Below are 14,783 nucleotides of genomic sequence, written 5' to 3' on the forward strand. Positions count from 1 at the left end.
TCACCAGCCTTGAATCTTTAATTTCCTAAATTTTATGCAGGGTTCATCCATTACGCTCAAGTACTACCTGCACCAGAACAATCTGAATCAATAAAAATGCTTGGCTAAACATCCTCAGAAGGCTATATTAAGGTTAACTCAGTACTTAGTGAGTCATGCAATAAAGCCACTAATACCCGGGCACTTAATTAACCTATGATGCATTTTCCACCAGATGTGATTTAATCTCTAGAAAAGAAAAAGACTTGCTCTATCACCATCTCAAGTGTATGGGTCATTTTAGAGTCACTCTATCCTTATCTTGTCCTGTTTAAATTTTTAAAATTTTGTGTATTCTTAGGAGAAATAAAGATGACATTTTAATCCTTTCCAAAAATACACTCTCATAGGTTATACATTTAAAAGGGAACATAACTGGTTTACTAGTTATGCTGGCTACATCTTGAAACATCCATCAATTTTCTCTCCATATTTCTGACACTGGCCCTGAGGCTTTAAAAGATCTGTCTCTGTATCTGTGTTAAACTTCTGTGAGAGCTTAAGCAAGGGTCTTGGACTTTAATTACATCTTGATTTTTTTTTCTTTTCTCTCCCTCTGGCACCCATTTTAGTTTATTAGCCTAAGCTGCATAAGGAAACAACACATTTAATTAAATTGTTTGTCTTTCTCTTTTGCTCTCTCTGCATATCTTTAGGATCTCTTGGCCAATTTCTGCCCCAGCTGAAAAAATGGTAAGTCTCAAAGGAAATTAAGTTCATACAAGTTTTGTGGCAATCCACAGGCAGGCACAAAGAGGGTGAGCTGAAGCAAGATGAACTGTTACATATTCAGTGTGGCAGCAGCCTGCTTGTTAATAACCAGCGTGTGCTCAGGCTGCTCAGACAGCACACACACCCCACCATGTTACTTACACCCAGCGTATGCTGGCGTGGCCTCGGAGTGTCATACTGAATTTGGAGGATGCTGAGGTCATTGTTGTAGAGAGGATCACCGTGGATGTGGCAGGGCTAGTGTTAGTGCAAGGAAGAGATGAGAAGAGAGTGAAGAGACAAATCCCTGTGCAAACAGGATTTATTTTTCCAGTATTCATAACAGCTTCTTGAGGGCTATTATTTGGACTCTGTAATTGAGACTGAGATGGGATACTTGGATTATTTGAAAGCCTCTGCTAAGCAAAAAGTCAAATTAAAGGATTTAGTAGTCTCTTTTAATGAGGAAACAATAAATATTTGGATCATTTAATTCTCATTGTTTATTTTGCTATTAATCTCTATTTGAAAGCCCTGGAAAAGCTTAAGAACCTTTCTGATTATATTCCTGGTCTGGCCAGAAGCTGGAAATGCCTTTAATGAATACCCACGGGGTTTGGGTATTCATGACCGTGTTCCCAATGAACATGTTTGTGCTTAGTAACAACAACAACAAAAAAAAAAAAAGCCAGGATTTTGAATCGGGAGAAACAGGTTCTTGTTCAACTTTGTAGCTGACTTGCTGAGTGACACTTAACTCACCTGATCATCTTCCCTTGTGTGTACAGTAGAACTACTTGTATGGACAGCATGAGTAAGTGCTGTACGAGGCCACATCAAGGTCTGAAAAACCGCTCTGAGAGTCTCCAATGAGAAGTGTTATTATGATGATGACATGAAAAAATTTCATTTGGAAGATATGATGGCATCGCCTAAATATGTGCTTTCTGGTTCACTGAAACAAAGGACCCTTGAGATTCAAAAATGGACAGAGTTTGAAAGATTAACTTCATCTTCCTCAAATGCAGAGAAATATGCGTTTCCCGCTTGAAGACCTTTACAAAGAGTTGAAACCTGTTAGTTCCCTCAGACAACCTGTTCCATATCACTCAGAAATACATTTAAGATTTTGGACAAGAACTCTAGATTGTACTTCATATCCCATCTATCTTGACTATAGCATTATTTAATTTCCTCAATTATATAGCCTTCCATCTTTCAAAGATGATAGTACTCCAGGAACAATGTTGGAGCTGGGCCAAAGGATGGTGGACAGCAGGAGAATTGAGACTCTCGTTGTTCAGACAGAGGTTATAATTCATGCCCGGTTGGTCTAGAAATTGCCTTAATTGCGGGATACTGATGGAGGATGAACCATGGAGGATAAACCAGTGCATCACACAGCTTCCAGAAGGCACATTATGAGTTGTTGATAAACGACTCTAAAAAGCCATATACACTTTTCCATATATGCAACAAACATACCATGCTTCGTGGCCAACAGGAAGCACAGCAGTGAAGAGCAGGTGATTTTTTAACATACAATCTCCAAAACTGGACTAGCTCACAAGCTCCTAAAGTAGGTCTACATGAAAACAGTTTCAAGCATTTGTGTGGGCTTCAGTGAATGTAGTCTGGGCTTGACGCACTCACTGGGAGACGCAAGGCTTACTCAATATGCTAGCTGAGGACAAACTACATCAGACGCTTCAGAAAGGAATTCCACCAGCAGAACAGTAGCACAGAGGATGTTTTGTGGAGGATTTTTGAATGATTGTTTTTGTGAACAGAAACCCAATCCCTCAAATGTCAACACTTTAGATGCAAGGAAAATTCTAAGGACAATGCAGTTTTAGAAAAAAATATATACAGCTTGAAATTGACTTAATTTTAATTACATATAGCTACAAAATATTTCAAAACAAAAAATCCCAAACTGAAAAATAACCCAGTATTAAGAATGTTGACTCGACATCTTTTGACATGAGTCTTTACTTTTGTTTTTTCCAACATCACTATATATTCTGACCAAAAAACTCATCTGGGTTTTTCTTACAAATTAAATCAATTCATTGTTGGACTTATCAAATATGAATGAAAGCATTTTTTCAGAAAAAGATCTAATCCTTTTCAAATCCCATTTTAATCTGTGTGATATCTTGTAGCAGTGAGTACCACGCACTAATTGCGGTACTTTGAAAGTATTTTCTTTAATCAACTCTACATGCTCTATTGGTCAATTTAAGTTAATGCCTTGTGTTCTCATATGGGAATCAATTTAACTTTCTCTACATAAACTTCTTTTCTGTTTATTTCCAGAATGTTCCTTCTGATAGCTCTTTGTTTCTGCAAAAATTTTGAAAATTTCTATTTCTCTTCAAATCACAAGTTTTCCTGCATCTTTATACAACATTTTCAGCTTCTAGATCCTCAGCTGTATCCTTATTGACAAGCTAAAGGCTAAGGCCAGAGCTTAGCATGCAGCTACATATTTTGATGAGTTTTTATTTTTTTGCTTGAAGGATGCAAGTTAACAAAAGTATAAACCTTGATATAGAATATTTTTTTTCTTTCAAAGTTTATGAGCAGGATTTAATCTAATACATACTTAAGAATTTATCCTTTAGGTCTTTCTGGATTCAAATGAAGAGCCAGGTTTTCTTTAGAAAGGAAAAGAACAGAAGCTTACTTGAGAGGAAGTGGTAGATGCAGTTGGCTCATTGTTATCTTAAGCATTTCCCTTCTTTGTTGCACTAGAGATAAATGAATAACTTCTATGCATGGACATGCATGACTCTCAAGTTCTGGCTCATGATTTCTTGTTATTAAATATTTGAAGGCATGATTTGAAGACAAACTCCCGCAAAAGGGATTTAATTTTTGAAGGAATCTGGCAGACAACTTTTGCAACATTGTCTTGGATAATTTGCTGTTGGCATGTTTATCTTTTCCACCATACTTCTCCTTTCTGCCAGATTCATGACAGAGTGCACAGTGGGCATCAGAACCATCACCATTTATGCATTTTTTAAGCTAAGCCTTTTAAAGAAGAAAAGCTCGCACAACTGTGCTGCAGATGGAGGTTCATCTTCCTCTCCTCTTGAACAATTTAAGAACATGTCTCTCAATTTCAGCCATGCTTGAAAGAGGCAACTGGTGACTGCTTTAGGAGAAAGTCACAAATGACTGCCCCTGCTGAGGGCACAGCAGAGAAAAGGCAGCTTCTACACATTCCCTTAGCAGCAGGGGGCTTGTTAGTCAGCAGCATGTAGGTCTAGACTCCTTCAGAAGGTTAATTCTCCCCTTTCAGAACTGCCATGGGAATATGGTGCCCAGAACTCAGGGGAAAGGCACGATGGAAGGCAGGTAGTGAAGGAGATGGTTAAAAAAAAACATGGACTCTCCCTGTCCATCATTAGTTCTTTGAGCAGTGAAACTGTTCATACACAAAAATTTGTATAAGTACACCCTAAAGTATTCAAGGCATTAAAAATCCAAAGCATCTTGTTCATTTCAATTGCTTCTCCACCCACATTCTTCATTGAATTAAAGGATATCCTACACGCGCTTTTGTTTCACTTATTCCCTAAAGATCATTTCATCACACACCAAGCAAGGATCCTCAGCGTACTCACAGTAACTTCGCAGTCAGAGCGTTCAGCATTATGATGTTCCTGGCACAAGGGATGTTATTAAAGGATTTAAGAGATGAATAGACTGCAGCTTTCCCCAGGGCAAGACATCAGAAAATGGACATCAAAAGAACCTGGCTCAAAATGCAGCGGGCATTACCAGCTTCTGGCAAATCCCACTCATCTCTGAACAGTAATGCTGTCAGGCTGTGTTAGGGATGCGTCTGTCCCGGAATACCCCCGTAGAACTGTTTGCTTACCCAGTAAAAGCACTCCCATTTCAATACCAACCCCTCTAGTTCAAGCCGGCATAATCTTCATTAATCAAAAGTACACTGGGCCAAATCCAGCTACAATCACACTCAAATCTTCAGCAATATCCCAGAGCAAACATGACACAGGCTATACAGCCATCAAAATTACCTTTGTTTTCTCCAGCCATAAACCCAGTCGGACTGCACAAAGAACCATGCTGATCTCCGAACATGTGAATATTTCTTACAGGAAGTATAGTTTGTCACACATCACACGTCATCTTCACAGACCCCAACAGGATGACAGGCCCGTGACAGGGTGACAGGATTTTTTTTTTTAAACTTCTATTTCCTCCTTCACCAAGATCTCGTTGAGACTGATTTTTTTTACAGCTATTTTGAACAACATGGACATCAATTCTCGAGTAGGCACTGAGGAAGGAGAAGCACACATACTGGCATGATGTCACCACCTGAATTATTATACTAGGACATAAAAATAGTTTGAAAAGTAGCATGACCAAAATTACCATATCATTTAATTACAGCCTACTTTCATGACAGGCCATCAGATAATTAACAGTGTCAAAATGCTGAATTGCCTCCATCTTCTACATGCTTTGCAAATGACATGGAAGTCATCTTTTTAAATAGCAACAGCTTAACTGAAAATTTAAAACCCATAGTGAAATACTTTGAAAAATGAAGCAGTCAGCTGAACTGACATGAAATTCCCCACACCATAAATTCACTAGGGAAGACAGTTAAAATCCATTTAATTTGCTTTCTGAAGATCACATTCACGTGAGGATATTTTTGTGTTAGAAACTATTTTTCTGGAATTGATAGCTTTTTAAAGGAGTTCTAAAAAAAGGAGCCATAAGTGACTGTTCTGTGGAGCTATGCACATGGCCCGGTTCCAGCACTGGCACCTTCCCTCCAGCCTGCCACAACACAGGCAAGCATAAAGCAGAAAAAGGCTGAAAAAGGTGGGGTTTTGTTGATGCTTAATGTTTTTTTTTCCAGATATAACTCACCTTCCCTGATTGCCAAGTAACACATATGATACTAGAGAAAACTCTCTGTAGATAGAGAGAGGGGAGGATATTGGAATAAGCTTAGAAAGTGATACAATTGTTATCCATTTATTATTAGAAATTAACATAGAATAAAACAGTGGTCTCTGATCATTTTGTGGAAAAGGGTTTCTGGCAACAGGAGGGAACTGTCCTTCCTAGCCTCCACTTACTCTCCACAAACACCCAGCCAGTACCAAGAGTACCTGTGAGAGGTGAGAGCAGAGCCCAAGCACGCAGACTCCAGAAGCACGGAGTCCAAAGAGCACCCCTCCTCGTCCAAGACAAAAACAGCGATGGGGAAGGCAGTAACAGAAAGAGGTGTTCTCTTCCCCCACCTCAGCTGGCATAATCCCCCCATGCAGCAATGTCAGTTGGGCATCATCTTTGGCATTTAGCTATTTTGCTGATCCCCTTTTCTTTTCCTTCCATCGTTATCACTGCAGCATGCAGGCCTACCTCCCTCTTTCATATTGCCTTTTGCAATCCTTGAAAGCTTCTTTCCTCCCCATGCCACTGTTCCCCACATCTCTATGCAGCAATCTCATAATTGGCACCAAATTCCTTATTCTCTTTATTGGACAGAGTTAAAATAAATATTTTTTATATAAATGATACAAAATAAGTTTTGCATAAATTGTAGCAAAGCATAACTGCACTGGATAGACAACTCATGCCTGAACTAGCCGTCAAAAGATAAGAACGGTGCCCAAATACAGACTTAAGCTTTCCTTTGAAGGGTAAGGAAGAGAAAAAACATCTTGAAACTGAAGCAAAAACAGTGCAGCCTCTCTCCTTCATTCTTACTTTTGTAAGATGATGATTCCTTTGTTGAAGAGCCAGAAAGAAAAGTTTTGACTTGTTTCCCCAAAGGAAAGCAAGTGCTTAACACTGAGAAAACTGATGAGCAAACATCCCCTCCCATAGTTTGCAAAAAGCTGGACACCTTAGTAATAATGAAGAGAATCCTATCTCTTGGATGAATAAAGGAATCAAGCTAACGCTAAGCCAGAACTTTATGTCATATGGCAACAAGGGAACATACATGTCAGGTAGAGTGCTTAAATAATAAAGGATAAGGCTACTAGAAAGCAATCTGAGAATACAGGAGAAAATCTGGTGGGTAGATTCATAGCTTCATGACTGTGGCACTATCCAGGTAATTAACAAATTAGGGGCTAAAAAAGATGACGAGTAAATTCCAAGGTAACTCAGGTGTGAGACCAAGGGGAGTTCCTTCAGCTTGTAATTTATGCTGATAGGCAAAGGGCTTCAAATACTAGAAAGCAGTGAGTGAGAGAGCTTCTTAAGATGAGTTCAAAGTGGTCTTTATAACTGAAGTCTTTGATCAAGAAATTTGTTTAGTAAAAATGCCATTAAGCAGAGCAGGCTGTGAAAATTACAGCTGACCAGTAAACAAGAATGATTCACTTGGCCAGGATGAAAAACACCTCAAAGCAATTTTTACAGAATGGGGATTGTTCAACAACTCTACCTCTATTCCAGAGGGAGTATGTGTTAGATAGACCCTGTTATCCAGGTCCTCTTGAGCTAGGACACTATTGCTCTTTTTCCCTGCAAGGAAGCCGTGAGCCCTGCACTGAATTTTTAAATTGCTGAAAACTAGTTGGTATTAACTTGACTATACCTTAAATTATAAGCTCTCCAGGGAAGAACCATCTTTTACTCAGTATTTTTACAGAAAGCACTGTAACAAGGAATTAGCATTCAGTAAGGCGTATTACACAATATGATGATGCGATGGTAATTGCACATTGCATTCTCCTTGACCAGGTGTTTAACCAGACAATCCTGGAGATGCAAGCTTTAGTCCAATAATGACTGGAATGGCTTCCACTAATGGTGGAAGGTATCCCACAAACTGCAGCTGCACGAGCTCAGTGAATGTATCAGGATAAAGGATATCAGCCTGTGCTATCCCTCCTTGTTCATGGAAGCATACCTATAATTCCCACTTTTCAGGAGTGATATTGAACTCTGTGGACTGAGGGAGTCAGGAAGCCAGCAAACGTTGCCATACAGACACCATATCACAGATAAAAAGAGTGAGTAAAAGCAGCAGAGCCACTGGTGCCACTGTACAGATCTCCATGCTGAATACAAGTCACTAGTTACTCCAGGAAAGTAGCGTTGCAACTTTTTTTTTCCCATTAGTTCATTTCTTTTACTAGTAAGTATGAAAACAAAAGCCAGACACATGCTAGTCTTGACCATGTCATTTATTAGGTCAGCAGTGATGGCAAACGGGGAATCGTTCAGTCTTACTGTCACAGACAAAGCCCACCCCTAAATCACATAGAAGCGTACACGTGGAGAGAACATTTATAATGACACATGCTCCTTCCGCTTCTCTTATGAGCTTCATGGCCCTGCTTGAACCATCCTGTTCTCCTCCTAGCAATGTTCTGACTTCACAACAGTGTGGCAACTCCCTGCTCCAGCAAAAGGCCATTGCTTCACTAGGTGTAATTAGGCCTATACAAAACAGGCTTATTTATGCCTTGCTAAATCACATGATTGGGATTGTGTGAAGTGCGGTGAGTCAGAGCACTTTGGAAGCCCTGCCCAGATATTTCCTCATCTCAATGAGAATACAGTCTGTAAATTGTTCAGGCTTATGACTTAAAAGTCAGTCAGATGAATATCCTGAGTTTGCTAAAAAGGCTGGTACTTTATTTCAAACAACCAAGATTGTTTTGCAAGGGTTCTGGCAATAGTTGCTGCTTACATTATGGCTTTTTACAATAATCGGTAAGTACACGCTAGTTTTTTTTTTTTTAGCTAGAAGTTTGGTAGTACCAATAAAAGTATTTGGTCCTTAAATAGAAGTTTACCCTAAGGTAAGAAAGGTCATTTAAGATGTATTGCTTACGAGTCATCTGGATAAGCAACTGTAGTACAATTCTATTTTGACCAGAAATACTGACAAAAAATCATGTTCAAGGATATAGAATTAAACACAATGTTTTTTGATAGAATAATGCATAATAAATAGTAAATACAGCAGGAAGCTACATGAGGGGGAGTGGAGCAGAAAAAAAAAGTACTTTAATCTGCCATTTGTTTTAGCTTTTACCAAATTAGGGAGATGTTCTGAGCATAAAAAACACATTTTTGCTGTAACAGGATTACTTAACTGCAGTAGTAACAACTGTTAAAGCTTGTCTACCTGCACAATAAAAACAATGCACTAATACTTCCAACAGCTATTTTCCATGTGACTGTTTAGAAGGTTAACACTAATTAAAGATAATTATTTCATCACCTCTCTCATCTTGGCTTATCTAAGCTAACACAGAAGGGCAAAAATTTAATCAAGGCACATATCATACAAAAATCTAACACGAATTAAAGGCTCAGGGAAAGTAATACCAAAAAGAATGTCTCACGTTTATTCGAGGCAAGTGAAGTCTTGTTCTGAATGGCTACTTGTTCGTCTGCTCTTTCCTGTCAAATACTGGTCATCCCAAGGAATTAAAAACCAAGGAGGCCCTAAAAGATTCAAAGTTTTAACACGTCCTGTGATATCAGGCACCCAAATTCAACAGCTGCTTCTCAGGCAATACTCACAGCAACCACAGAGAGAGGAAGACGACAAAGCAGTTACAAAGAAGATGCACTTGGTGTAGATTCTTGATGACAGGGTTGTGAGCCACTGAGATAACATTGGTGTAAGACATCTAAGCCTTATTGCAGTTTACTGCAAATTCGGAGTATTTTGCCCATTAAAACCAGAAAGTGTACACACAGTAAAGTTTCTACCAGTTAAGATGTCAATGACATATCTTTGCTTGTTGCCACAGAGCAAGCAATCCTGCTCACAGAGGTCACAAGTTCTCAGTGACCAAGCCTGCACTATACACGTAAAAAAAATCTTCTATAATTTAAGAACATCATCAGGAGAGAACACATACCACTAGAAACAATAGCTAGATTATCCCTTCAAATTTGACTTGCAGCCTTTAAAAGAAAAGAACAGATGGAATATTTTTTAATGGAAAATCCATTTTAAGGTTTTCAGGAGAACCGAGCTGGAAAACCACCATGCAATGGGATAAACTACTACAATTTCAGAGTTGGAAGTGGCCAATGTGATTTCTCAGTGCACACTGCCAATGAAAACAATTCTGCAACTCAAAGGGTGGGAGAGATAAGGGTTATAATATTGCTGTGTTCAAATGTTAATAATTTACAACACAGAAACCATGGGGCAGGGAGAAAAGCGATGTAGAAAAGGCTAGAATATGTAATACATTCCCCATTTTTTCAGAAAACTCATATTTTGTTTGTGTCAAAAGAAAAGTCTCAGCAAAGTACTCAAATGTCCAGCAGCAGATGCTGAGAAGTCCTGGTCTTTCAGTCAGGCTGAGGAAATCAGGTTGTGGGAGACTTAAAGACCTTTAATATGGGTTACTTTCCTTTTTTAAAATTTTATTTTAATCCCTACTTGCTTTCTTTCAGAAACATGCAAAAATGCAAGCCATTACTAATTACAGCTGTCACTCAGTCCCCAGAAACAGTACAAATGCTTTAAAATGAACAGAGAAGAACCTTTAGCTGCATTATTATTCCCTTGAGACTGTAAAAATGCTGTGAGCAAGTCACAGCTATTTTTGATTGAAAGACCAAGTGTCAGAAACCCGTTTGAAACAAGATCTTATCAGAGACGGCAATTTTTTCTGAAAGTTCACATTGAAAGCTATTTACTTTCTGAGGTTTTCAATGAACAGGAACCTGCAGCATGAATTGAAACTCCAACAGCTTACCCCAGAAAAATCACTTTTCACTTTGTGAAGAGTCATGCAAAATGGGCACGAGGGGAAGGCTGCATTCAGGTGCTGTGGCTGCAGGGCAAGGGGATGGCTGGGTCAGAGGGTGGCTGCAGTAATGGCACGCTGAAGCCACATGCAGCATTCAGCTCATCAGCCCATGCTGCAGGCACTGCCTACACATCACCAGTTTGCCAGCACTTACCTCCTGTTTCACAATTAAAAGTTTAAAAATAAGCTGCAAGTTATGGAATCTGACCAGATCGGTTGCCCAAGGCATCAATATGGTAAATCCTTCCCTTCTTCCCAAACTCAGAATGACCCTGGCAGCAGCACTGCAAGCTCCCCCCTATTGCTTCACTAAGAGAAGCCTCAGAAGCAGAGCAAGCAGCAGCAGCATGAAAAAAGGCTAGCTCCATGTGCAAGGCCCATTTGTGTGATAGCCATCACTGCCAAGCCTACACAGAAGGACTCAATGCAGATGTTCTCCTTTTAAAGGAAGGTTACCATTTATTTCACAGTTTAAGCTGGCCATCTATCAGGAGGTAAGGCAAAGACGACCAAAGCAGACCCCGTACAGACAGCTTCCTCTGCAAGCAGCTGCTCCCTGCAGGAGACCACAGGCTCAAACACTGCCACCCAGGTGCAGGATGGAGTTTCACAAGCTGGCCAAACCAACCAAAGCAAGCTGTCAGGATGAGGAATGACCAAGCTTTTAGCACATGTTACCATACACAACTGCATGGTCAGCCTTAACAGTCAGTTGAGCTGAAAACCTATTGAAAACCAAAGAGATACATTTACAACCAGCCAAGCTGATCTAGGTGACCTCTCAGATCACCTACTTCTGTTGGCACTTGAGAAAGGGAAGCAAGGCAAGGGCTGCCTCTTGCTGGTTTGGAAGCTTGGTATAGGCCTTTCATGAAACTTTAGCCCTGGCGTGCAAAGGCACTGACAATCTGTTCAGATTTTAAGCCTTCACTTACCTATGTCTGGCAATAATTTGCATCACTTGGACATTTCCAACTTCACATGGCCTCAAAGTCAGATCTGATTTTCTGAAAATGAAGTTTGTGCAACATTTCCCAGTGTCTGGAGAAAGCAGGTCACATGGCACTGGCTCTTCTTTGTCTAAGTTGCATCAGACCATCTAAAAATACATCAAATACTTTCTAATATTACTTTTTGACAATAAGCAGTTACTATAGCTGCTGCAAGCATGTTGCAAGAAAGGGTGAGAGGTCACCTAACTCCTATTCAGCTAGACATACACTGAAAAGTCAAAGACCTTGGAATCTATTTTTTTTTTCTTTAAACTTTTGCCTTTGTTGATACCTTATCAAAAATACTGAACGACTTCAAAAGCCTCAAGTGAGCAGATAATCTCCTTTTACTCCAAGGAGGCAACAAATTTAGCATAGTTATTAAATCCATCCACAACAGGGAGTTCAAGAAAGCACTAATATCTGAAAACCTGACAGATACCAGCTTGCAAAGAAAAAATTGTGCCTGAGCAACCTGTGGGGCTGCTGTTTAGTGAGAGGGCATTTGATAGGACTGGCAGCCCCCCAGGCAGTATGTTTACCATGTAGAAGTAGCTTTTTGTGACATCTGTATAGGTGTAGCTCTTTTCTGAACATCCATCTCCACTGTATATTAATTTACATACTACATACTTGCACGAGGAAGAGCAGTGCTCCCAAAATGAAGGCAAACCAAGGCACTGTGTTTGTTTCTTCTTGCCAAATATACAGTGCCAGAGTCCAAAATAAAAGCCCAGTTCCCAATAACCCTGCTCTAGACATAAACCCAAGCTTCCACCCAAACATACCAGCAAAACTGACTTAGAGTTAGTCTCTTCACTTGCTCTGCTTGGCTAACTGAATTCTTGACTGGCACTGCAGCCCCCATGTTTCTGAATAAATCCATGAAGTTCTTCAGTATCTGCAAACTGGTCTTGGAAAAGGAGGAAAAAAGTAAAATAAAAATAAAAATAAAAATTACTTGCTGGGAATGCAACTAGTTGAACGTGAATAACCATTCCCTGTACTTCTGCAACCACTTCCATAAAGCTGCCATGGCTGTTGCAATGTGCTTCTGTTTCTGCATCACTTCATTTGCTCAATTACAAAACATAGATCATTTAATCAGTGTAATCCTGATCTCCAGAATAATCTGGCCACTTTGCTCAACAAAACACTACTATCTTCAAATAATAAAATGATGCTCATCTTAAGGGCCAGTGGAAGAGTTCTATAACCCAAGTTCACTTACAGTGCATGGTTTATTAAGCCCCGGCATGTGTCCCTACCATCTGGAGCAGCACGGGCTGACTGCAGGGAAGAACAGGAGAATTCCTCACTGGGAGACTCTTTAGTAGAGGCATCAATTCAACACTCACATAAAGCACAGATTTACCATGCTGCTTTATAACTGCCTTGGTTCTTTCCTGTAAAAAGCAATACACCGGTCAATCAATACACTGCTCAGTAAACAAATCACTATTAAAACCGCCAGTGCCCAATTGGTACATACTGAATCCAAAACATTTTTGAAGATGGTGGCAGAAGGGATTTAATTAACAGCTCTTAGTTCCCATTGAAAGTTGACAAATAGTAGTGAATTAACGTATTTCAGTAGCAGCTCTGATTTCACCCTTACCGTTTCTACGCACTCTTCAATTAATCCTAGACAAAGTCTAAAGTTTTCAGAAGTTGAAGAAAAATGTACTTCAATCATATTTCTCCAATCTGTTGTATATCAAACGTTCTGTTATCAACTTCTACACTACTGCTTTTCTGCAAACTCCTTCTGTCACCAAGCACATGAGAAATCCCAGCACTCAGTACCACGTCTCCAGCACCACTGACTGAATTGTTCTACTGCCATCTGTCATTCACACACATCTTTTCATAGAGCAAATGCACAAGTGTTCTACAGACTTGCTCTTCTGCCTGAGGCCAGTCAGTCCCAGCTTTCCTCTTCATAAACTAGGGGAATACAGACCGAGTGGCAGTCACAATAGAACACCAGTGTTTGCAGTCTTAGAAGTTTGCCAGGTTCTTGATTCTTTCAGTCTTCTGCAATTCAGCTTTCTCATATACAGTGCAAGAGAAGTTTCAACCTAGACTCTGCTTTCCAATACTATTTCCAAATTATTGCCAACATCTTTAGTATGTCAGTAACTTCATCAATGTCAGTAACTTTATCAGCATCTTTAATGTCAACAGCATTTAAGTAGTGAGCAAGTTCACTACAGAAACCAAGCAAAGAACATTTTAATGCACCACCTGTCCACCTTATTGTGGGGAATTTTTACTGTAGCAACGCTCCTCCGTCACTATGCTTCATAACTCTGCATTTCCACCAGCATGTACAAACACTGAGTTTACCATGAACAAATATGAAGAAAAATAGCTTTTCCCACAAGAGCCTTGATGGGTTACTTTTAATTAAAATCAGTTTAATGATTGATAAGCTCTAGTTATTTCCAGCAGCAAATCATAAGTGGTTGACTGTTTTCAGATACAGTGAAAAACTGAAGATAACGTAACTACATAAGCTAGCATATTTAGTTAGTTTACTGCTTGTCAAACATATGAAAGAATGATGGTTTAACATGTAAATTCTCATGACGACCAAGAGGAAAAATTAAACGAATATTTTGTAATAATCAGGAAGTTCAACTATACAGAAGTTTACCAAATCCGATGCTTACTCTTAATCTCTCACAAAATTACTTTCAACATACTTCCTACATCAGAAACCAACAAGCATGAATTTTCAGTATCTGATTAGTATTTGGGAGAGAGGGGGACAACCCATACCACAAACTCAGTACAGTTGCTACTTTGAAGTGCTCTTCACTCGTGCCCCTTAAGCAAATGGCAGAACACCGTAAATACCTGTTTCCTAGTATCCTTCATTTGCTCTTTGAGCTTGCAAAGGAAGCAAAAGGCAATTCAGTGTGCCTGCGCACACGTTAATGAAGAAATCTCTTCCTTATAAACCGAAGAATCTGCAGCCGATTCAAAGTTAGCCATACAACAGACCAAAGTTCCATTCAACACTGCAGAGAAAATAGGAGAGTGGATATATGGGAGTGTGAAATCCTATAGCTCTATCAGGATCTTCCCTAAACCTGCATGTATCTTTGTCAGGAGCTGTCAGCAAGGAGGCCCTGCTTTGTAAAACAGCAGCTGCACCCACCAGTTGTTCCTCAGCTACTGCTGGTGGGAGGATGAGACAACATACAAGAGGGGACATTTCCTCTTTTGTACT

At 39.7% G+C, this 14,783-nt stretch overlaps 1 protein-coding gene across 1 annotated transcript in view; it reads right to left on the minus strand.

Moving 5' to 3' along the window:
* ZFYVE9 (zinc finger FYVE-type containing 9) overlaps nucleotides 1-13,798 on the minus strand; it is a 78,132-nt gene extending 64,334 nt beyond the window's left edge. The window contains exon 1 of the mRNA XM_068691320.1: nucleotides 11,489-13,798. The gene's annotated coding sequence lies outside the window, so the exon portion shown is untranslated. The remainder of the gene's footprint in view (nucleotides 1-11,488) is intronic.
* Between the last annotated feature and the right edge of the window lie 985 nt (nucleotides 13,799-14,783).

This window comes from Anas acuta, chromosome 8 (assembly GCF_963932015.1).
Source record: "Anas acuta chromosome 8, bAnaAcu1.1, whole genome shotgun sequence".
NCBI lineage: Eukaryota > Metazoa > Chordata > Aves > Anseriformes > Anatidae > Anas > Anas acuta.